We start from the raw sequence: 25601 nt of genomic DNA, 5'->3' as shown, positions 1-25601 counted from the left end.
TGCAAGTATTATTATACCTCCTGTGCGGCCTTTTAACACACACACACACACACACACACATATATATATATATATATATATATAATCTGAAAGATGGCAGTCGTCGGCTTCAGCCCCCACGCACATAATGCGGGGGTGTTCGCAGAAGGCGCATTTTCACACTTGACCCAACGTCTTGGTCCTACAAAGGAGGTGATAGCACGGCGAACTAGGCAATCGAACTATGATGCTTTATCACTTTCACTTAGCCATAGGAGTTTGACAGTGAGGCTACTTATATAGCCCCTGGTGGTGCCTGTGCTTGCCCGAACTCGGGGAGCGTATGTGCCTGGCTGGGAAACGGCCCTTCGTTAATGCGGAGGAATCCTAAAGATTCCGGTAAGTCATTGAGTGGTTGACCAGTCTCACGCTATATCATGACAGTCAGTTTTTGGCTTTCTCTACTGAGGTGCTCGCCTGGCCGAACCGGGGCACAATCGTAGTAGTTCTCCTGGTGCTGCCTTAGCCGATAGAGCAGAACGTAAGGCAGCAAAACACAGGAGCTGGGCAAACCCAACATTTGACCAAAGACATGATTCCGAGCTGATGCATATAAGGCCAAACTCGCGACGCCGAACACTCCCAAAGGTATTCGGTCTTTATGAGGGCGGGCGGGATAACGCCCTTAGTAATAAGCCCCTAGTGTCCAGGTACGCGCAAAATTCTGATGTGGCCACATGCCAAAACGCCAGCCTCCTCCTTGGTTATATCAAGAAACCGGGGGATGTGTATCAACAAGAGACAGTAAAAAGGTTTACGCAGGGTCTTAATCTGAAAAGAATCCTTGGAACGGGTCCCTGCTGCACGTCTGCGCCTGTGTCTCCGTTGTGCCGTATCCTGGACGGGCGTAGCACGGTGTTCATCTGTAAAATATAGGAACTTAGTTAAAGAAAGATCGTGCCGAACATAAGTTATACTAAATAAATGAAGTATAAATCGAAATGGGTAAAATTGAGCTTTATTGTCTCTTGTTTTATATGCGCGGAGCCCCTAGTACAGGGGTATACGGCTATTAAGCCTTTATCAATTGTATGTTTATGCCGGACTCGTCTAGCCGTGTCCGTGGTCTTGACGGCCTGTTTAGATGCTTTGGCTGGTGAAGCCACTTTATTGTGGGGCTGTCAAGGCAGCCGCACTGTTTTCCGCGCGGGGGAAACACTCAATGTTTTCTCATTAACGAGATGATGCCTCGTGGACCGGGCATCTTAAGCGTAAGAGATGCATAATGCGGTATTACATTAAAGCGGGCGAAAGCTTCGCGTCCCAGCAGTGCTTAATAGCTACTTGAGAATGGGGCGATGTGGAAAGTTAGCTGTTCGCGACGGAAGTTATCGGGGGAGCCGAACATAACTTCTAGCCGGAGAGAACCCATACAGTGGGCATCCGGGCCTGGCGTTACCCCTTGAAAGGAGGTTTTGCTATGGCGAATTTTTGTTGGGTCTATCCCCATGTTGCGGATTGTGTCCTGGTATAACAGGTTTAGACCACTGTCGCCGTCCATCAGGACATTTGTAAAGCGGAGTCCGCCGATTATTGGATCTAATACCAAGGCAGTCCAGCCTGCGTTCCGGATACTTCTAGAGTAATCCTGATGGTCGAAGGTGATTGGTTTTAACAACCAATGGCGAGACTCCTTTGGGATAGGCCATATGGCGCGTATCTCTGGTGGCACTGTTCTGTTTGTCATGTGAAGTAAGCTTATTGTTTTGACTTCTTGTGGGAAATCCTTTTATTTCCTGGTGCTCTGCTTGTGGGGTTCATCGTCGTCCTTGCTTGGTGTGTCGAGCCCCTTGTGTTCGGCGTTGAGCTTGCCGTCTTGCTTGAAAACCCAACAATCTCTGTGGGTATGGTTCGCAGGCTTCTTGGGAGTATTGTGTATTTGACATATCTTGTCCAAGATTTTGTTTAAGTTGGATAGCTCCTCCCTGTTATCCTTGAGGGGCGGCTTTCTCTGATTCTGCCGTGAGCTTTTGAATCCGTCGTTGACCGCCGTGCTCTTTGGGATGTTTCCCTTATTCTGGCGCTGGTCCTTGCTGTGTCGGGGTTTTTCGTTTCCATCCCTAACTTCGGATGTACTTGGGTCGCTGGTGCTACATCTTGCCAACCAGTTGTCCTCTCCTGCGCAAAAGCGGGTCATGAGGCTTGTTAATGCGGCCATTGTTCTTGGCTTTTTCTTGGTCGAGGTGTCTGGCGAGCCATTCATCTCGAACGTTGTGCTTAAAAGCTACTAGGGCTTCGGCATCCGGACAGTCGACTATCTGATTCTTTTTAGTAAGAAATATGTTCCAGAATTTCCGGGCTGACTCTCCAGGCTGTTGAGTTATGTGACTGAGATCGTATGCATCTGGAGGGCGGACATAGGTCCCTTGAAAATCTGCCCGAAAAGCATCCTCAAGTTCTTCCCAACTTCCAATGGTGTTTTCGGGAAGGCTTTTGAGCCAATGCCGGGCTGGCCCTTTAAGCTTGAGGGGTAAGTATTTTATGGCGTGGAGGTCATCTCCTCTGGCCATATGTATGTGGAGGATATAATCCTCGATCCAGACCCCAGGGTCTGTTGTTCCGTCGTACGCCTCTATGTTTACGGGCTTGAATCCCGCTGGAAATTCATGGTCCAGCACCTCATCGGTGAAACATAGGGGGTGTGCGGCACCCCTATATTTGGGTGTGCCGTGATGTTCGGATATTTATTGTGTTGCATTGCTTACTAGAGCTTGCTTTCTTGGCCCGTATATAGATCTGGCTGGGCCGTCTTTTTGATGCGGATCCTTTGGTGGATCACGTGCCGGCTTGTGTGCGGCGCCGCTTGCCGCTCCATGCTGGCCATGCGGTCGTCCATCCGACCGGATGGCTTTCCTCTTTTTTGACTGCGGGGGCTCTAAGGCCTCTTCGTCAAATTCAGGCAGTAGCTTTCGCTTTGGATAGCTTTTTGTGCGGTGATTGCCGGCATATTTACCTGCGGTGTTGCGTACTTCCGCAGTTTTTAGCTTCTGCTTCTGCTTTTTCAGGCTATGCGCAGTGGCGACGAGCCTTTTGTGGACGTTCTTCTGCTCCATGAGTTTATCCGGCGTAAGGTCGTCCGGACTGTTGTTTTTGTCGGGGATGGGGTGTTCGGTTTGTTTATCCAAGTTGCCCTGTTCGGACGCTTGCTCGAAGGCATGTTCGTCGTCCACCGGCTCATCCTGCTCTATGGCTGGGTCTGTATGGCTGCTGTCTCTGTCGAGGCGGGGCTTCGAGCGGCGCTTACGTCACCGCTTTGATTGCTTTTCGAGTGAATGATTCCTTGTTGCATCCCTGTGTTCCTCGTTGTCGCTTCGTTTGGGTGTGTCCACCATGTATACATCATGAGATGAGGTGGCTGTCCAGCGCCTTATAGGCGTTGGTTCATGTTCGTCTCCTACATCATCATCCATACCGTCGATGTCTTCGGAGTCGAAGTCGAGCACGTCGTTTAAATTATCGACAGTGGCTACGAAGTGGGTGGTGGGTGGGCATCGAATTTCTTCGTCGTCCACATCCCAATCCTGCCGGTCATAGTCCGGCCAGGGCTCTCCTGATAAAGAGAGAGACTTTAGTGAATTCAGAATATCGCCAAAGGGCGAGTGCTGAAAGATGTCCGCGGCAGTGAACTCCATGATCGGCGCCCAATCGGGTTCGATCGGTAGGGGCGCGGAGGGCTCGGAGTCATGAGAAGAGTCCGGCTCCTTGGAGTCACGGGCTTCGCAGAGAATAGGGCTGGTGTTCGGCTCGATCGCTGTAGAGATTGCAGCCCCCGAGGTGGTGTCTAACCACCCATCCTCGATTGGTGTGATCGGCTCCAAGCTAGGGGTCGGAGCAGACATAGGTGCGGCCTCCAGGGCGCTGTTCGGCGGCAGAGCTAAATCATGCCTGTCGTGACAATGCGGCGCGCTCGGCTGTGGCTCGAATCCGTCGAAGATCAAGTCTCCGCGGATGTCGGCCGTGTAGTTCAAACTTCCAAATCTGACCTGATGGCCAGGGGCGTAGCTTTCGATCCGCTCCAGATGACCAAGCGAATTGGCCCGCAGTGCAAAGCCGCCGAATACGAAGATCTGTCCGGGGAGAAAAGTCTCACCCTGGATCGCATCACTGTTGATGATCGGAGAAGCCATCGGGCCTAAAAGTGATGACACAGAGGAACTCAAAGCACCAATGTCGGTGTCAAAACCGGCGGATCTCAGGTAGGGGGTCCCAAACTATGCATCTAGGTCGGATGGTAACAGGAGGCAGGGGACACGATGTTTTACCCAGGTTCGGGCCCTCTTGATGGAGGTAAAACCCTACGTCCTGCTTGATTAATATTGATGATATGGGTAGTACAACAGTAGATCTACCACAAGATCAGAGAGGCTAAACCCTAGAAGCTAGCCTATGGTATGATTGTTGTTCGTCCTATGGACTAAAACCTTCCAGTTTATATAGACACCGGAGAGGGCTAGTGTCGATGTCAAAACTGGCGGATCTCGGGTAGGGGGTCCCGAACTGTGCGTCTAGGCTGGATGGTAACAGGAGGCAAGGGGCACGAAGTTTTACCCAGGTTCGGGCCCTCTTGATGGAGGTAAAACCCTACGTCCTGCTTGATTAATATTGATGATGTGGGTAGTACAAGAGTAGATCTACCACGAGATCGGAGAAGCTAAACCCTAGAAGCTAGCCTATGGTATGATTGTTGTTCTGTATGTTGTCCTACGGACTAAAACCCTCCGGTTTATATAGACACCAGAGAGGGTTAGGGTTACACAAAGTCGGTTATAATGGTAGGAGATCTACATATCCGTATTGCCAAGCTTGCCTTCCACGCCAAGGAAAGTCTCTTCCGGACACGGGACAAAGTCTTCAATCTTGTTTCTTCATAGTCCAGGAGTCCGGCTGAAGGTATAGTCCGGCCATCCGGACACCCCCTAATCCAGGACTCCCTCAGTAGCCCCCGAACCTGGCTTCAATGACGATGAGTCCGGCGCGCAGATTATCTTCAGCATTACAAGGCGGGTTCTCCTCCAAATTCCGTGTACCTGTTAAATAAAGTCCGGTTTCTTGTAAATGTTGCGATCCTCGGCTTCTACGCCCAAATAATGGCCGTCTCCCACGTGTCAAATGAATATGAAAAGTCTGAGTTTTTTTACATCCACACCCCTAGCCGCGTAAATGAGCCGCCCATATAAGGGGACGAGGATTTAGATCCAAACCACACCTTCTCCCCTTCGCGAGTGTTCATTAGAGCACATCCGACAAAGGTCCATACCACCATGGCCAGCCGTCGCAACTCCTCCTTTCACCCTTCCAGTCCTCAGCCTGGATATTGCGAGAGATGTTGCATCCCGCATAGCGAGCTAGTGACGCTTCAGACCAAGGGATTTCTCCCCCCGGCCTATATGGTCCCGGTTCGAGCCGGTCTTGCCATCTGTAATGGCGGAGAGCAAGCGGAGAGTGCCCCTAATCCCTCCAAAGGACAGCGGGTATGCCTCATCCCTTATTTAATAAGAGGGCTCGGATTTCCAATCCATCCGTTTCTCCGGGGGCTCCTGGAGTTCTATGGCCTCCAGCTACACAATCTTACGCCTACCTCCGTATTGCATATCGCGGGCTTCGTAGCCCTCTACGAGCTGTTTTTGGGTGTTGAGGCTCATTTTGGGCTTTGGAAAGAGCTATTCTACCTTGTGCCCCGTTCTCAGAAGGGGTCGATATATCAAGTGGGCGGAGCCGAGGTGTGGCGCATCGCCAGGACCAGATATCTATCCGGAACCCCAAAGAAGGCGTCCGAGGACTGGCCTTCGGAATGGTTTTACATAGAGGACGTCCCGCTGCCGGATCCTGTCCGGATCGGCCTCCCTGAGTTTGACAGTGCTCCACTAAAGAAGCGCCTAAGTTGGCGTCCATAGAGCCCTCAGAGGGAAAGTGACAAGGACATCCGTTACCTGATGGGCCGGATAAGATTGTTAGCTCATTCCGGACTGACCATGATCGGGGTCATGGCCGCATGCATCATGCGAGGGGTGCAGCCGCTACAGTATAGAGGCCACCCCATGTGGGATTTCAACGGGGAGGATGACGCCACTGGCTACGGCCATAAGGGACCGGATTCGGCTGCGACCCTAACAAAGACCTTGTCCGCTTTGTACAAGGGAGAAGAGGAGGAATTTCTTCGCGTCAACCCACAGGGTGGATTTTCTATGTACAATCCCCCAAGTTGGGTAAGTGGTTTACTTGCCCATCCGTTTTATATTCCCATTGTTAAATATTCAGTCTAACGACTTTAACGTAGGAACTGCGCCAGGTTGTTAAAGAAATAAACAGCCCTCCTCCACAACCGGAGGACCCAGGACGGTCCCTCGATTCGGCCTCTCAAGAGGATCCAGACTTATCTGTGGAGCTGATTGATGGAGTGTTCCATCAATTGAGCAAGGACAACGCCTTGGTGGCCATTACGGTCGATTACCCAGGGCTAATCCCGGCCTCCCAGGTAACTGAGATCGAAGTCCCAGTACCACGAATAGGGGTCCGCCCTCTCGTGTTTTCAGTTTCCTGATTACAACCGAGATTTGCAGGGGAGGTTTCTGAGACGGGAGGCCGAACCTGCGGTGACAAGCCAACGAGGGGCCGCAGGGCCCCGTGGGCAGAAAAGAGGTGCAGTCCGGACTGAAGCGTCAGCGCAAAGGTATGGCACGCCCCCTTACCCCAGGTGTTATACCTTCAAGGCATATTAACACTCATGCTCTCTTCAGGACAAAGAGACCTCGCCGGACTATATCCGGAGAGGCTACCAATCGCGCCTCCACCAGCCAGGCTCCAAAGCCTGGTCCGGAGGCGGAGGCGAACACAAGGCGCGCACCGGACGCTCCTCCGACGGAGGATGTGGACAGGTTGTCTGCCACCAACTCTGAGGTGGAGAATGCCATGAACCACACGCATCGCGGGACAATTCTCCGCGATGCTTGTTTCTCCCGAGAGGCATTAGATGCCTTCAATTCGGGAGATGCGTACCTCCGTGCCGCTCAAAATGGTCTAGCCAGAGCCATGGAGCAATATGTAAAAGACATACGGGTAAGAAAATTTTGGTAATTATATATATACCAGTAGCCCCCGAGACTTGAAACAGTTAGAATAACTGATTTAAGGATCATTTGTTATGCAGGTTCTTACAAAAAAGAATTCCCTACTGTCCCAGGGGCTGAAAGAGTGCAAAGCCCAACTTGAGGCCGCACTAGCCGCGACAGGGGAGCCCAAGGAGACCCCCTCTGGTAATATACACTTCAAAAGATAAGTATTTTGCGAAGCACGGCATGGGTGCGAATCTGACAAATGAAATTGCAGATGGCGCCGGATTGAGTCCGGACAGTCAACAACTCCTACGCCAGTTGAAGGCTGGTGAGAAGGTGTTGACAAAGGTGAGGCGGGAGAAGAATGATCTCCAAGATGCCAACACCAAGCTGGGCGTCGACCTGAAAGATGTTCGTGCCCAGCTGTCAGACTCCGTTAAGGAGAATCAGCGGCTTCGGCGCGACATCTTTAGTAAGTGCTTGAATGAACCTTTTAAAAACTGTTCGGCGGGGAAGTCGACTAACAGTGTAATGTCTGTAGGTGTGCTAACAGGTCGTCTTGCAGAGGAGATGCCCGGTTCTACGGGTGACCTTCTTCTTGAGCTCTCGCAACTGCTCGAGCGAGTTCGGCAGGCGATGCAAGGCGTCGCCCAGGCCTTGTGGCCATCCATCTCAATGCCCGAAGGTCTTGGAGAGCTTGCGGAGAAGCTAAAGGGAGCACGGCAACGCTTCCGATTTTGGAAGATATCGGCCTGCCGTCAAGGCGCTAGGGAGGCCTGGGCCATGGTGAAGACGCGGTACACAAAGGCTGACCACAACCACATGGCCGAGGTCGGTCCTGTGGGGCCCGATGGGAAGGAGATCCCTGTAAGCTTAGTATACGGCCAAGTAGAGTTGGCCGCAAAGTATTCCCAGCAGGACTGTAAATTAGAAAGCCTGTTAGATGGTATTGAGGAGGAATACAATCAGTCAGAATGACTATGTAATTTAATTGACATTTATAATGCCTTCTAGCCGGATTGTAGATCGTTTGTCATGGCCGACCTTTTCGCTTCAGCCTCGGGACCTGACGGTCCGGAGTGTGTCTGAATTCCCATGCGGTTATATAAGAACCGGGGAATGCATGGAGACCAGGCGTAGGGGTCATTAGTGCGTGAACAGACAAGTGCCCGACTAGTTATGTTATATTACATGGTTAGTAAGAAACATCTTCCAAGGAGAATAGTTCCGTTAGGGTTTCCTTTCCCTGGGAGGCATGCCCTAAAGTGCATGCCCATTCTGCAAAAAAGACGCAGAAAAAAGCATCTGGGGGCACATAAATAAATAAGTGAAAAGATCATCTTTTAGTTCACCGACCGAATATTCCCTTAAGAACGCTAGCTTTCGGCTTCACCCAGTCTGAGGTACACATCCGACTGATCCGGCAGTAACAATCGCAGAGGTGCTCCCTTTACCGCCTAGCCGAATAATCGGGAACGTAGGGGTAAGCACAGGAGCCAGGCAACCCAGCTTGGCCAAAACTTAAGTCATATCGATGCATATAATGGTGAAATAAAAGGTACATCCAGGAGTGTAACACATGTGTTGGGCATGAAGCCCGTATAAATAAGCTTCTATTAAAAGAAGACCCCAGGTTTAATGAGTGCGAATAGCACGTCATTTGATGAGCCTTTAAAGGCTATAAGAGAAAGGAAGGGGAGAAGGAGAGAAATGTAAGACAGACAGTATATAAAAAATAGACAGAGGAAGTAGACGAACACAGAGTCCGGCGCTAGGCATAGAATCTTCGGAGACGGGCTGCGTCCCATGGGTTCAGCTCGAGTCGGTTATCCGATGCATTTCGCAGGCGGTACGCTCCACCAGTCAGGACTTGGTCAATTATGAAGGGACCTTCCCACTTGGGCTTGAGTTTGTCCTTTTTCTTGTCCGGCAGGCGTAGAACTAATTCGCCAATGTTGTAATTTTTGGCCCGTACTTCTCTGCTTTGTTATCTTCGTGCCCGTTGTTGATAGAATGCGGAACAGGCTTTTGCCACGTCACGCTCCTCCTCCAATGCGTCCAAACTGTCATGCCGATCGAGCTCGACATCTCTTTCTTCGTACATGCGCACTCGAGGTGAGTCATGAATTATGTCGCAAGGCAAAACTGCCTCTGCGCCGTACACCATAAAGAATGGTGTGTATCCGGTGGTGCGATTCAGCGTGGTCCGCAGCCCCCAGAGTACGGAGTCGAGCTCCTCTACCCAGTGCGTGTTAGATTCCTTGAGGGACCGCACTAATCTGGGTTTGATGCCTCTCATGATAAGACCATTTGCACGTTTGACCTGGCCGTTAGTTTGTGGGTGATAGACGGGAGCATAATCGAGCTTGATGCCCATGTTTTTACACTAGAGTTTTACCTCGTCGGCCGTAAAGTTCGTGCCGTTATCAGTGATGATGCTGTGGGGGACGCCGTAATGGTGTACAACCCGGGATATAAAGTCTATCACCGGTCCGGATTTGGCCGTCTTAATAGGCTTGGCTTCTATCCATTTGGTGAACTTATCCACCATGACCAGTAAGTATTTTTGCTTGTGGGTTCCGCCTTTAAGGGGTCCAACCATGTCAAGCCCCCAGACCGCGAAGGGCCAAGTGATGGGGATAGTTTGGAGGGCGGTGGGTGGCATGTGGCTTTGGTTTGCAAAGAGCTGGCAACCGACGCATCGTTGGACTAAGTCCTGGGCGTCTGCCCGGGCCGTCGGCCAATAAAAGCATGTACGAAAGGCCTTGCTTACAAGGGACCGAGCTGCAGCATGATGACCGCCGAGTCCGGCATGAATTTCAGCTAGAGGTTCCGCCCTTCCTCTTCGGAGATGCACCTTTGAAGGACTCCGGTATTGCTTTTCTTATAAAGCTCTCCATCGTGGACTTTGTAGGCTTTGGATTGCCGCACGATGCAGCGTGCCTCATTTTGGTCCTCGGGGAGTTCCTTCCTAGTAAGGTAGGCAAGGAATGGTTCTGTCCACGGGGCGATGACGGCCATTATTACGTGGGCACAAGGTGTTATTTCATTGGCAGAGCCTCCGATTGTGTTAGAATGTTCGGTGTCGGGCAGTGCGGTTGGGTCCAGGCTGTTATTGCTCGGCTCCCCTTCCCATACTACAGATGGCTTGAACAGCCTTTCCAAGAAGATGTTGGGAGGGACTACATTGTGTTTTGCGCCGATGCGTGCCAGGACATCTGCCGCCTGATTATTTTCCCGGGCTATATGGTGAAATTCAAGCCCTTCGAACCGAGCTGCCATTTTTAGGACGACATTGCGGTAAGCTGCCATTTTTGGATCCTTGGCATCGAAGTCTCCATTTATTTGGGATATTGCGGGGTTCGAGTCCCCGCACACCTCTGGGCGTTGAATGCCCATTGATACTGCCATCCGGAGACCATGTAAAAGGGCCTCGTATTCGGCTGCATTGTTGGAGTCTGTGTACATAATCTGGAGTACGTATTGAATTGTGTCTCCTGTGGGGGACGTCAAAATGACGCCAGCCCCTAGTCCGGCCAACATCTTGGAGCCGTAGAAATGCATGATCCAATTTGAATATGTGTCGTACTCTTTAGGGAGTTCGGCCTCCGTCCATTCTGCGACGAAGTTGGACAAAACTTGCGACTTGATGGCTCGCCATGGCTTATAAGTTATGTCGAACGGGAGGAGCTCAATGGCCCATTTTGCAATCCGGCCCATTGCCTCATGGTTGTTTATAATATCGTTAAGTGGTACTTCCGAGGCTACTGTTATTGAACACTCTTGAAAGTAGTGTCATAGCTTCCGGGATGCCATGAATACCGCGTATGCAATCTTTTTATAATGCGGGTACCGTGATTTGCACGGAGTGAGGACAGTGGACACATAATAGACCGGCTTTTGAAGGGGGAATTTGTGTCCGTTCGTTTCTCGTTCGACGACGAGCACTGCGCTTACAACCTGATGTGTTGCTGCAATGTACAATAGCATTGGTTCGCCAATGTTTGGCGCGGCCAGGACTGGGTTTGTTGCCAATATGGCTTTTATTTCGTCGAGTCCGGCTGTGGCTGCATCCGTCCATTCGAAGTGTTCGGTGCGCTGAAGGAGGCGGTAAAGGGGTAGGGCCTTTTCTCCCAAGCGGGAGATAAAGGGGCTTAGAGCCGCCACGCATCCGGTTAACTTTTGTATTTGTTTGAGGTCCTTTGAGATATCCAATTGTGACAAAGCCCGGATCTTGGCTGGATTTGCTTCAATTCCTCTACCGGATACAATGAAGCCCAAGAGCTTTCCGGCTGGGACGCCGAAAACGCATTTTTCCGGGTTGAGCTTGATGTCGTATGTTCGGAGGTTATCAAATGTGAGCCTCAAGTCGTCTACTAGAGATTCGACATGTCTTGTTTTGACGACCACATCATCTACATACGCCTCCACTGTTTTGCCGATCTGGCTTGCCAGACATGTCTGAATCATGCGCTGATATGTTGCGCCGGCGTTTTTGAGCCCAAAGGGCATTGTGTTGAAGCAGAATGGGCCGTATGGTGTGATAAATGCCGTTGCGGCTTGGTCTGATTCTGCCATCTTGATTTGATGGTAGCCGGAATATGCGTCGAGGAAACACAACGAATCATGTCCTGCGGTAGTGTCGATAATTTGATCGATGCGGGGGAGGGGGAAGGGATCCTTTGGGCAAGCCTTGTTAAGGTCTTTAAAATCAACGCACAGGCGCCAGGATTTGTCCTTCTTTGGTACCATTACCAAGTTTGCTAGCCAGTCCGGATGTTTTATATCTCTGATGAATCCGGCCTCCAATAGCTTTGCTAGCTCCTCTCCCATGGCCTGTCTCTTAGGTTCGGAAAAATGTCGAAGAGCTTGTTTGACAGGTTTGAATCCTTTTAGGATATTTAAGTTGTGCTCGGCCAGCCTGCGTGGGATTCCTGGCATGTCTGAAGGGTGCCAGGCAAAAATGTCCCAGTTCTCTCGTAGGAACTCTCGCAGTGCGACATCTACATCAGGGTTTAACTGTGCCCCGATGGAAGCTGTTTTATTGGGGTCCGTTGGATGGACCTGGAATTTGACTATTTCGTCCGCCGGTTTAAAGGAGGTGGACTTGGATCTTTTGTCGAGTACCACATCATCCCTATTCACCGTAGAGCACAGCGCAGTCAGTTCCTCAGCCGCTAGGGCTTTAGATAGTGCCTCGAGGGCCAGTGCGGCTGTCTTGTTTTCGGCGCGGAGTGATATGTCCGGATCACTAGCCAGAGTGATGATCCCGTTAGGCCCGGGCATCTTGAGCTTCATGTACCCGTAATGGGGTATTGCTTGGAAGATTGTAAACGCTTCCCGCCCTAGCAGAGCGTGATAACTGCTGCTGAACGGAGCCACATGGAACGTGACCTCTTCGGACCTGTAATTATCCGGCGTGCCGAACACCACATCTAGTGTGATTTTTCCTGTACAGCGCGCTTCCCGACTGGGGATTATTCCTCTAAAGGTTGTGCTGCTTCGCTCAATGCGGTTCCAGTCTATTTCCATTTTTTGAAGGGTTTCCTCATAAATGAGGTTCAATCCGCTGCCGCCGTCCATGAGTACCTTGGTAAGACGAAAGCCGTCCACTATTGGACTGAGGACCAATGCGGCTGGTGCTCGGGCTGTTCGGAATTTAGGTTCATCACTGGCGTTAAAGGTAATAGCAGTGTCACTCCATGGGTTTATTGTTGCTACTTGGTAGACTTCGGCAAGGCTGCGGAGTGTCCTTTTTCGCATATTATTTGATGCGAAAGTCTCGAAGACTGTTAATACTGTATTGGTGTCTCTGGGGTGGCTTTCTGTGGCCTCCGGAATTAGGAGATCTTCACCAATTTTGGCCACCTGCCGGAGTATCCAACATGCTCTAAGGCTGTGAGTTGGTGTGGTGTCCTCTGTACTGTGAATTTTACAGGGTCCATTAAGCCATCCTTCCAGTACGGTTCCATGCCCTGTAGAGGGTTTTTGCTTTTTGGTGTTTGACCCGGATGTCTGGCGATGATGCACCCTTTTATTTCGGACTGGGTTTGTATTCAGGGCCGGATCGTCCCAAAATTTTATTTCGGTTTTCCAGGCGCTTTCCGTCGCACAGTACTTTCGTACAATGGACGCTAAGTCAGCGAAGCGTGTAATATCACGGCGACTTATGGCGTTGAGGATTCCCTTGTCCGTGCAATTATTCCAGAAGATTGAGATTGCGTCTTCCTCGTGGTAGTCCCTTATCCTGTTCCTAACCAGGAGGAATCTGGCCCAGTAATGATGTACTGTTTCATCGGGCTCTTGCCTAATTTGGGATAGATCGCTTATGTTCGGGTGTGTGGGTGGAATTAAATCCGAAGCCTCACCCAATCTGAGGCTCAGAGGCCGAGGAATTTCCGAACTCGAAAATTTGGATTCCTGGATGTTGTCCAATGAATCCAGCCCGTCGCCTGACTCTAAGTTCAGGTCTTGAGTGATATCCTCCCCTCCGCGGGTATCCGACTTGGAGGGATTGGGAATCCAAACATAGCTAGTCCTTAAGATAGATGAAGGGTCGCCGCACTGTCCCTCTACCACGGCAAAGTGATGGGTGACTTGGGGAGAGTTAATCTCTCTCAGATCGGGTTTAGGCCCAATCTGGTCGTAATCCGTAGCGACTCACAGGGCGGCGATGCGATCCAAGAGCTCGTTTATGGAGGAGAGCTCCATTGGATCTAACTGCTCGGCTAGTTCCGAGCTGACATGTAGATTGTTTTCAATGGCTCGAGAGGTCATCATTGGCGAAGAAGCCGAATAGGCGGTCATAAGAAAACCACCTAGCCGGAGGGTTTGGACGACAGCCAAAGCTCCCTTAGCAACGGTGCCGTCTTTAAAGACGGGGCGAGGCATCCTTCCTGATGGCGACGACATAGAGGAACTCTCAATGAAAGCACCAATGTCGGTGTCAAAACCGGCGGATCTCGGGTAGGGGGTCCCAAACTGTGCGTCTAGGCCCGATGGTAACAAGAGGCAAGGGGCACGAAGTTTTACCCAGGTTGGGGCCCTCTTGACGGAGGTAAAACCCTACGTCCTGCTTGATTAATATTGATGATATGGGTAGTACAAGAGTAGATCTACCACGAGATCGGAGAGGCTAAACCCTAGAAGCTAGCCTATGGTATGATTGTTGTTCTGTATGTTGTCCTATGGACTAAAACCCTCCGGTTTATATAGACACCGGAGAGGGTTAGGGTTACACAAAGTCGGTTACAATGGTAGGAGATCTACATATCCGTATTGCCAAGCTTGCCTTCCACGCCAAGGAAAGGCCCTTCCGGACACGGGACGAAGTCTTCAATCTTGTATCTTCATAGTCCAGGAGTCCGGCTGAAGGTATAGTCCGGCCATCCGGACACCCCCTAATCCAGGACTCCCTCAGCTAGGGTTACACAGAGTCGGTTACAATGGTAGGAGATCTACATATTCGTATCACAAGCTTGCCTTCCACGCCAAGGAAAGTCCCTTCCGGACACGGGACGAAGTCTTCAATCTTGTATCTTCATAGTCTAGGAGTCCGGCCGAAGATATAGTCCGGCTATCCGGACACCCCCTAATCCAGGACTCCCTCACTTGGAGCGTTAATTTATTTTGTTAGAATTTGCTTGATGTTATTTATAACAATGTTTTGCATCTTTTATTTCAATAAAAGTGGCATTGATAGCATTTACTATGCCTATTTTAGAAGTCCACATGTTGCTGTTTGCAAACAGAAAGTTTACAGCTGCTGCAATAATTCCCTAGAAAATTCATAATGTGATAAAATGTTCAAACCTTTTTCATATTGAGCTCTGATAAATTTACTACAGTGGGAATTTTCTTTCATAATTTTTGGAGCTAGGGAAGTATGGATGTTGCTGCATTTTTTACAGACTGTCCTGTTTAGGCAGATTGATGTTATGTTTGCATTGTTTGCATATGTTTGCTTCTTTAATGATTCTATTTGAGGATAGGACTATTAAATATGCATAGGCATTTAGTATGCAATGTTGAATAATAATTTTAGTGATTTTCTACAGTAGAGTATGATAAGGTTTTTGCAATGGTTTATACTAACTTATCTCACGAGTCCTTGTTGAGTTTTGTGTGGATGAAGCTTTTGAGATTTAGGGAGACCGTGATATGAGAGGAATTAAGGAGACACAAAAGCTCAAGCTTGGGGATGCCCAAGGCACCCCAAGATAATATTTCAAGAAGTCTCAAGCGTCTAAGCTTGGGGATGCCCCGGTTGACATCCCACCTTTCTTCTTCAACAACTATTAGTTAGTATCGGTTGATCGTAAGTTTTTGCTTCTTCACATGACGTTTGCTATTCTTAGATGTCATTTTATTATGTTTTCCTTGCTGTTTGAATAAAATACCAAGATCTGAAATTCTTAAATGTTAGAGAGTCTTCACATAGTTGCATAATTATTCGACTACTCATTGATCTTCACTTATATCTTTCAGAGTAGTTTGTCATTTGCTCTAGTGCTTCACTTATATCTTTTTAGAGCACGGTGGTGGTTTTATTTTGAAGAAATAGATGAACTCTCGTGCTTCACTTATATTATTTTGAGAGTCTTTAGAACAGCATGGTAGTTTGCTTTGGTTATGAAACTAGTCCTAATATGATGGGCATCCAAGAGGGATATAATAAAAACTTTCATATAAAGTGCATTGAATACTATGAGAAGTTTGATACTTGATGATTGTTTTGAGACATGAAGATGGTGATATTAGAGTCATGCTTGTTGAGTAGTTGTGAATTTGAGAAATACTTGTGTTGAAGTTTGTGATTCTCGTAGCATGCACGTATGGTGAACCGTTATGTGATGAAGTCGGAGCATGATTTATTTATTGATTGTCTTCCTTATGAGTGGTGGTCGAGGACGAGCGATGGTCTTTTCCTACCAATCTACCCCCCTAGGAGCATGCGCGTAGTACTTTGTTTCATAACTAATAGATTTTTGCAATAAGTATGTGAGTTCTTTATGACTAATGTTGAGTCCATGGATTATACGCACTCTCACCCTTCCACCATTGCTAGCCTCTCTAGTACCGTGCAACTTTTGCCGGTACCATAAACCCACCATATACCTTCCTCAGAACAGCCATCATACCTACCTATTATGGCATTTTCATAGCCATTCCGAGATATATTGCCATGCAACTTTCCACCATCATGACACACATCATCATTGTCATATTGCTTTGCATGATCATGTAGTTGACACCGTATTGTGGCAAAGCCACCGTTCATAATTCTTCCATACATGTCACTCATGAGTCATTGCACATCCCGGTACCGCCGGAGGCATTCATATAGAGTCGGATCATGTCCTAAGTATCGAGTTGTAATTCTTGAGTTGTAAGAAAATAAAAGTGTGATGATCATCATTATTAGAGCATTGTCCCAGTGAGGAAAGGATGATGGAGACTATGATTCTCCCACAAGTCGGGATGAGACTCCAGACGAAAAAAAAGAGGCCAAAGAAGCCCAAATAAAAAAAGAGGCCATAAAAAAAGAGAAGGCCCAAATAAAAAAATAAAAAATATGTAAAAAATGAGAGAAAAAGAGAGAATGGACAATGCTACTATCCTTTTACCACACTTGTGCTTCAAAGTAGCACCATAATCTTCATGATAGAGAGTCTCCTATGTTGTCACTTTCATATACTAGTGGGAATATTTCATTATAGAACTTGGCTTGTATATTCCAATGATGGGCTTCCTCAAAATGTCTTAGGTCTTCGTGAGCAAGCAAGTTGGATGCACACCTACTAGTTTCTTTTGTTGAGCTTTCATACACTTATAGCTCTAGTGCATCCGTTGCATGGCAATCCCTACTCACTCACATTGATATCTATTAATGGGCGTCTCCATAGCCCGTTGATACGCCTAGTTGATGTGAGACTATCTTTTCCCTTTTTGTCTTCTCCACAACCACCATTTTATTCCACCTATAGTGCTATGTCCATGGCTCACGCTCATGTATTGCGTGAAGATTGAAAAAGTTTGAGAACATCAAAAGTATGAAACAATTTCTTGGCCTGTCATCGGGGTTGTGCATGATTTAAATATTTTGTGTGGTGAAGATAGAGCATAGCCAGACTATATGATTTTGTAGGGATAGCTTTCTTCGGCCATGTTATTTTGAGAAGACATGATTACTTGGTTAGTATGCTTGAAGTATTATTATTTTTATGTCAATATTAAACTTTATCTTGAATCTTATGGATCTAAATATTCTTGCCACAATAAATAGAATTACATGGATAAATGTGTTAGGTAGCATTCCACATCAAAAAAATCTGTTTTTATCATTTACCTACTCGAGGACGAGCAGGAATTAAGCTTGGGGGTGCTGATACGTCTCCAAAGTATCTATAATTTTTTATTATTCCATGCTATTATATTATCAACCTTGGATGTTTTATATGCATTTATATGCTATTTTCTATGATTTTTGGGACTAACCTATTAACCCAGAGCCCAGTGCCAGTTTCTATTTTTTCCTTGTTTTAGAGTATCGCGGAAAAGGAAAATCAAACGGAGTCCAATTGACCTGAAACTTCACGGAACTTATTTTTGGAACAAAAGCAACCCGGGAGACTTGGAGTCCACGTAAGGGAAGCTTCGAGGAGGCCACGAGGTAGGGGGGGCGCGCCCACCCCCCTGGGCGTGCCCTCCACCCTCGTGGGCCCCTCTGGCGTACTTCTTCCGCCTATATATCTCCATATACCCTAAAACGATCGGGGAGCAGAATAGATCGGGAGTTCCGCCGCCAGAAGCCTCCGTAGCCACCGAAAACCAATCTAGACCCGTTTCGACACCCTGCCGGAGGGAGGAATCCTCTCCGGTGGCCATCTTCATCATCCCGGTGCTCTCCATGACGAGGAGGGAGTAGTTCTCCCTCGGGGCTGAGGGTATGTACCAGTAGCTATGTGTTTGATCTCTCTCTCTCTCTCTCGTGTTCTTGAGGTTATACGATCTTGATGTATCGTGAGCTTTGCTATTATAGTTGGATCTTATGATGTCTTCTCCCCCCTCTACTCTCTTGTAATGGATTGAGTTTCCCCTTTCAAGTTATCTTATCGGACTAAGTCTTCAAAGATTTGGGAACACTTGATGTATGTCTTGCCGTGCGTATCTGTGGTGACAATGGGATACCACGTGATTCACTTGATGTATGTTTTGGTGATCAATTTGCGGGTTCCGCCCATGAACCTATGCATATGGGTTGGCACACGTTTTCGTCGTGATTCTTCGGTAGAAACTTTGGGGCGCTCTTTGAGGTTCTATGTGTTGGTTGAATAGATGAATCTAAGATTGTGTGATGCATATCGTATAATCATACCCACGGATACTTGAGGTGACATTGGAGTATCTAGGTGACATTAGGGTTTTGGTTGATTTGTGTCTTAAGTTGTTATTCTAGTATGAACTCTAGGGCTGTTTGTGACACTTATAGGAATAGCCCAATGGATTGATTGGAAAGAATAACTTTGAGGTGGTTTCGTACCCTACCATAATCTCTTCGTTCGTTCTCCACTATTAGTGACTTTGGAGTGACTCTTTGTTGCATGTTGAGGGATAGTTATGTGATCCAACTATGTTATTATTGTTGAGGGAACTTGCACTAGCGAAAGTATGAACCCTAGGCCTTGTTTCAACGCATTGCAATACCGTTTACGCTCACTTTTATCATTAGTTACCTTGCTGTTTTTATATTTTCAGATTATAAAAACCACTATCTACTATCCATATTGCACTTGTATCACCCTCTCTTCGCCGAACTAGTGCACCTATACAATTTACCATTGTATTGGGTGTGTTGGGGACACAAGAGTTTGTTATTTGGTTGCAGGGTTGCTTGAGAGAGACCATCTTCATCCTACGCCTCCTACGGATTGATAAACCTTACGTCATCCACTTGAGGGAAATTTGCTACTGTCCTACAAACCTCTGCACTTGGAGGCCCAACCATGTCTACAAGAAGAAGGTTGTGTAGTAGACATCAGCACCATGCGGAGCGAAGAAGCAACTGGACGCAAGACGAAGTCTGTCATGCCTATCTATCGACGTCTCTCAACGAGAAACCTCGGGTGCTCCCCAAACATAGAGAGGTTCCTCTCAGCAAATCATCTTAGCTTGCTCAGCAGGTCGAGACAGAAATGGACATCTAGATTCCTTCTAATCACATCCACGAATATGTTGGTTGAGACTAGCGACCATTCCGTCCGGAACTCCCTAGCCAGTTCGTCTGCTATTCATGCCAACCATGGGTGCTGCGCTGGGTTTGCGCTCCCGAATGTGAGTGTCTTGAAGAGGTAGCTGAACTCCTCATACTTCAAGGTGATGAGGAAGACCGGCTTCACGGTTCCGAGTCGCCCTAAACTTGTAAGCCGACAGATGATCACCTTGCTTCCACTATTCATGCTTGGCAAGGTTGAACGGAACTTGGCCCAATCCTCTTCGCTGACATCTGAGACAACCTCATCAAGCACCAGTATCTTCATTGACAAAAGGCTATGATCATGGTCTAGTAATCTCTTTTTTTAGAAAAGGAGGATGACCCCCGGCCTCTGCATCTGGAAGATGCATGCGGCCATTTTATTGATTATTCTCGAGGACCTTACAAAGTAGAACAACAATATGCCTGAATCCGCCATCTTGGAAACATCTGCCGCTGCTCCTATCCATATGATGAAGGGGTGCAAGCCGAGCCACATACCCAGACCTCTCACCTAAGCCTAACATCTAAAGTCGGAGGCCCCGACCGAGCCATCTACATAGTCTGCTAATCTACTCCACCTCCAGCTTGTGAAAGGATAGGATTCCACACTGATCCAGATGGTCCTGGAAAGTCAGTGCGGCTGATGTTTTCATGCATCACGGAGATGATGGTTGATCTTGGCTTTGCTCGGCAACTTTCTTTGACCCTGCTCTTCTCCTGTCCGCAAGGCTTGCCGTGGCAAAATGGCTTGCATAAAATGGGTAGTAATATAAGAAATGAAAATATCATGGCATAAAGGTCCATCACAATTCACAGAAGGTTGAGTAAGCCAATCAAACGCCCTAAATTGCCAGCTAAACAGCATATGTGCTAACTAAATGAGGCAACTACCAGTTTCTAGTCGTATGTAACAATAGGAGTTAACCAAAGGGAGAGAGAACCAACGAGACTGGGAATGACAGGCTGACCTCACGTCGTCAGACGGACGTCGCGAGAACCAGTGTTGGACTCACGGCCATTCCGTCGAACAGCAACCGGCCACCGGTGTTGACGCGGGAGACTGGCTCCTCGCTAACATGGTCGGCCCTCCTGAGGACCAGTATTGGCCTCATAGCCATTTCGTCGAACACCATCCGGGCACCAGAGCGGTGCCACAGAGTGAATGATGCAGAGTCGTCGGGAGACAGGAGAGAGTAGCCATGACGAAGCATTGAGCGAGGGCTTCACATGCGGCGCACTATTTAGTGAGAATCGCGGCGAGGCGATGCCGCCACGCCATGCCAGGAGGCCAGAGGTCTAGCGCGAGGAGAGTGTAGCAATGACGGTGTCACACACAGCGACACATAGAACAGGGGGAATCGATGGAAATTACTTGCAACTATCAAAATTGGGGGTGATTATGCGTCACAATACTGAAAGTTCAGCGGCCTCAATTATTTTTCTTCTCCTTTTCCATCGAATTGACATCACGGTGGGAAAAAAAGCAAATTGCTCAAACCCTGCCTAATTATCATTAGTAAACTAAACCGTAAACAAAAACAAAATCAAATTAAAATAAATAAAAGCAAAAGTTTTCCTAAAAAGAAATTATTAATACATTCGACATTCTTTTGAAGACGCTCCAATGACATCGGGTTGTCCTTAGAGAGGGGAAATTGCACATGTACCCCTAACTATGACCTTAGACTCTGATTGTGGGGTATCATAATCTGAGGAAGCTATTTAGCCCGATGAGCAGGATGAAAGTGAGGATAATGTGGAGATTGAGTACAATTGCTTGATGATTTGTACATTTCTCCTGTGCTCCTAAGTTGATCATAATCAAATAAAGGATATCCAAATTAATTCACTTGAGCGCTTACATGTGGGTCGAGTTGCTAGTATGTTGAACAAGCCCAAAAGTCAATGTATTGTTAATGGTCCAATAAAGAAGAAATGTATGGCAACATCTATGGTGAATAGGAAAATTTATAGGAAAGATATGGAAACATCTATGGTCCAATCACTACAAGAACCCTGTTAATACGTGACGGTATAAATCCGTCATGGACCAGTGTTAAATCGTCAAGGAAGAACACGCGTGACGGATTTGAAATCTATCATGTATATCACGTCATAATTTGACCACAATGCTATCCTTGACGGATCTGTGAAACCGTCACTGATTCATGACAACTTTTGACCGTCATGGATGGCACTTACCTGACATGCTCATAACGGCGTTAACTTTTCTACCACGTCATCATTTGACATGGATCTGATGTGGCAGCCCATGAACTTAGCAGCCCAATTAAAATTACGGCCCATTATTTTCCATCTCAATGCAAGACCTACCCCCCATGTAGTCGGCCCAATTGGAATTTCAGCACATTAAATTTCAAATTGGTCCAAGCCCGACTAATTTTAGCCATATAGATTAGCCCATCTCGCAATTCTCTTGGTCCATGATTTTTTTTATTTTAAGCCAATATTTTTTTAAGAAAATACATGCTATGTGATTAAATAAAAGGAAAAAACCAAAAAAAATTACACACACCAGATGATACCACGTGGAGGAGCAAAAACACAAGAAACTTCAATGTACAAACAAGTGCTAGAGAACACTCTATGCTACTTTACAGTCACTGCCGCCCAGCGCATAATAGACATCAACCGTGGGTCAATCCCATGCCATCCTGGACACAGATCCAGCCACCCCTGCCGACACCATTGAAGGAAAGCCAGCATATCGCCTCAACATATGCTCCCGAGGAACGGCGCGACGTTGCCTGCACATAGACAAACCGTAAGACTAACTCAAAAAAATCAAAAGTATGGGTTGAAGCATGGGTTTTCATCCATACACAAAACTGTACCAAAGGTAAAGTGAACCGTGCATGTCAGCTTCAAATAATGGTATTTTTACTGTGACACCAATGCAGCACAAGCTAGCAACTAACAACGTTTTCAGGATAACATAACATCACGTTCGAAATATCAAACAGGAAAAGAAACAGTAGCACGGAAATGGATGATAAAAGATCCTGGTACATATATTCTTTCCCTTTCTTAATTTCACAATACAACGTTCAGTCGCAATAGAGAGCAAATCAGTTCCATGGTTTGGTTCTATATATAGGTTGGTAAAAAAATGCTAGTCAATGCAAAAGGGTCCAATCAGTTAGCTAGTCATTCATAAAGTACAATCATGTGAAAAAAGAAGAGGAATAACAAGCCGCCTGACAATGATGCATACAGTATTATGAGATCTGAGATGTTCATGAAAACAACACAAAATGATAAAATTGGACCTGATTAAGACCATAGTGAAATCCAATGATGGACAGAAAGAAAAGCAATCCGAATATAGTGAGTTCCCTATTGTGTTGAGATGATTATATAGAAACAAATCATGTCGCCGCTGGCCATATCAAACATTTACGGATAGGGAGAAAGTGGCAGCTTTGGTGCCGCTGCTGTACCTTGGATGCGCAGCGAGCACGCAGCCGCACCTGTACCCAGTTCCCTGGGACCTTGAGAACCTGTACCCATTGTTGACCGTCGTCCTCCCTGCGGTTTGGCCTCAAGAGATTTCTTGCACCTCTTGAGAAACCAGAAAATGAAATGCAAGATCATATCAAAATTGTACGGAAGAAAAATATATAGTCAACGTAACCAGTGTGACAAGTTGAAGGAAAATATAAGACAAATTGCGATATTTATTTCTCACCAAAAAAATAACAAGAAAAGATATCTAGTCAGTCCAATTTAACAAAATCTGGACAGTAGCACAAGTATTTAACTGAAGATGTAGCAGGCAATCAAATGAATATATGGTGAAGATGAACAAAATGAGGCACTCAACAACTTAGGCATGGGGTCCCGGTCGTTGATGGAGAGCGTTTGATGCTCCAAATCAAACAAACAAACAAATATGTTTAGCTCACCAAGAACAGGAGCACTAACCAAACAATCCCTATCTAGTAGAAATTTTAGGCAGTGACCAGTGAGTAGATGAGTTAAAAAGTAAGAAATATGAATATTATGTGTAAGGTAAACATAAAAACATTTTTTTGGTAGGACTAAAGAGCTCTTGAATGTTAAAGCGCAAAGAATTAGGTATACTATCCAGTAGGACTAGCATCCAGCAAGCATTGACAGGACACATATGTCATTAACAAAATGATAAGAGTATCAGGATCATTATGGTCTTGCTAAAGTGCCATGTTTGTTCTTTCTGCTTCATGGCTATCCTAAACAATGTTGGACTTAATCACGATTAGGTTAGCTTGTCCGGTACAGACTATTCATCCTGAGCCAAGTCGGTCATGTAGTAGAATATAGGTTCTGTATATATTGTACGTGGCTGCCCTGTAAACGTAAGTCAGATCAATATAGAAAGAAAAGCAAAGGTTCGACACGGGCCTTTAGCCATCATCTCGGCGTCTCTGTGTTGGTTCGTGTTCGCGTGTGTGCGTGCTAAACTAGCTCGTATCAGGCAAGCCGGCGGCTTGCAGTTTTGTACGTGTGTGTGCTAGCGTCCAAGAGAAAATCAATCCAGCAGTTTGCTAGGCTGCTTCGGTGTTACGTGCACTTCGGCTACGTCTACGTCTCCAACCAGTTACTTGGCAAGCTCGGAAAGTAATCGAGCTGTCTCGTACGCGTGTATCGCTAGAAAGTACTCGGCTACATCGGCGTGAGGTCGGGCCTGTGCCAACAAACAACCCCCTTCAAAACATGAAGAAGAATAAAAAGCTAGTAAGGCGAAAATGCAGCAAACCAAGATGGTTGGTCAAACGCTTCAACTAAAATCTAGTTGGGCTGGAATCTAAATGCAGTCTGTACACATTGCTTGCACATGTCAAATGAGCGATGAATGAATTATTTTTGCAGTACAGCAAGCAAACACTCCGTTCACAAAAGAAGAAAGTCTGGTTTTACACAAGCAATGGTTAAAGGTTGAATGTTCAGTGGCACACATAACATAACAGTAAACAAAGACGCCAATTGTGGCATCAGATTGGCAGCAATATTTAATCTTACTTGGGCATGAAGAGCTATGTATAAATTGAACCAAGCAAATGGATCGATTTGGCCTAAGCGGGACCAACTGTGAAAAATAAGTTGAAAGCTAGCTCGGTTGATAAATTTGTTATAGCTAAAACAAAACAAAAACAGGGCCTTAACCATCCATCTCTCTATCTGAAACCAACCATCCATGCATGTACAAAGTAAACTGAAACCAAATCCAATCTGCTCCATGGATAGGATAGGATCAGATTGGACCAAAGCAAACTAGTTTGCTAGCTAGGCAGGGGGAGGTAAACTAAAATGCTGCAAAGGGGAAGGAAGGTCGTTCGTCTTACCACCACGTTGGTACAGGGGCGCCGGATATGGCTGGCCATTGCGGATCTGAAGAAACAATGGCGGAAGGGACACCTTACTTGCTCCATTGCGGCGTCCCTGCATCTATTGAGCTGCAGCTACGTGGGGAAGGAAATCAGGGAAGGAGATCAAATCAAATCGAATAGAAAAGATGGGCAAGGGCTGACCTTGAAGCGCAGCCATGTGTGTGCTCACGCAGCTCTCATGGCCTCCATTGATGGACGGTCAATCTGGGAAGGAAGGAAGCAACCTCCCATGTTGACCTCCACCATGGGATCCTTGACGAGGCCCTCTTCTCAGTCACGGGAGGAAGATGGCTAGGAAGGAGACGACGCTGGTTGTGGCCGTGGCAGATCTGGCCGCCGCCCGACCCGCATTAACGGCATCGGCGCCGCGTGCACTAGGTTCGCCTTCAGGGGCGTCCCGCCTCTGGGAATGAGGCTATCGTCGCGTTGGTTGGCGGATCTACTCCTGGAAGATGGCCATGGATGAGGAGGTGGCGGCGGCCATGGATGGGGAGGGTGGGGGATCTAGAAGAGGACAGTGAGAACAGGGGAGTCGGGGCGGACAAAGGAGAAGGAAGAACTGGGCGGAGATCCACAGGGGAGTCGGGGAGGATAGAGTTGATTGCTTGCCGTTGGATCACATAAGAGGAGACGGTCTGGATTTGCGATCCGTGGGACGGTTACCTCAACCAATCACAACGCGAGTTTTCCCTCACGTTGGATTGCCACATCAGCACCATCCATCCATGACGGTCCGAATGGTGCATACGAACTAAAAATATAGGCCCAGTCAGTCGAGCCATGACGGTTTCCGTGACGGTCCCTCTTTATCTGTCATAATTGGGCTACCGGTTTGGGGGGCCATCCTCATGTTGCTAATATATG

Source organism: Triticum aestivum, chromosome 4A, assembly GCF_018294505.1.
Source record: "Triticum aestivum cultivar Chinese Spring chromosome 4A, IWGSC CS RefSeq v2.1, whole genome shotgun sequence".
In the NCBI taxonomy this organism is placed as follows: Eukaryota; Viridiplantae; Streptophyta; class Magnoliopsida; order Poales; family Poaceae; genus Triticum; species Triticum aestivum.
This window is presented reverse-complemented; position numbering follows the sequence as displayed.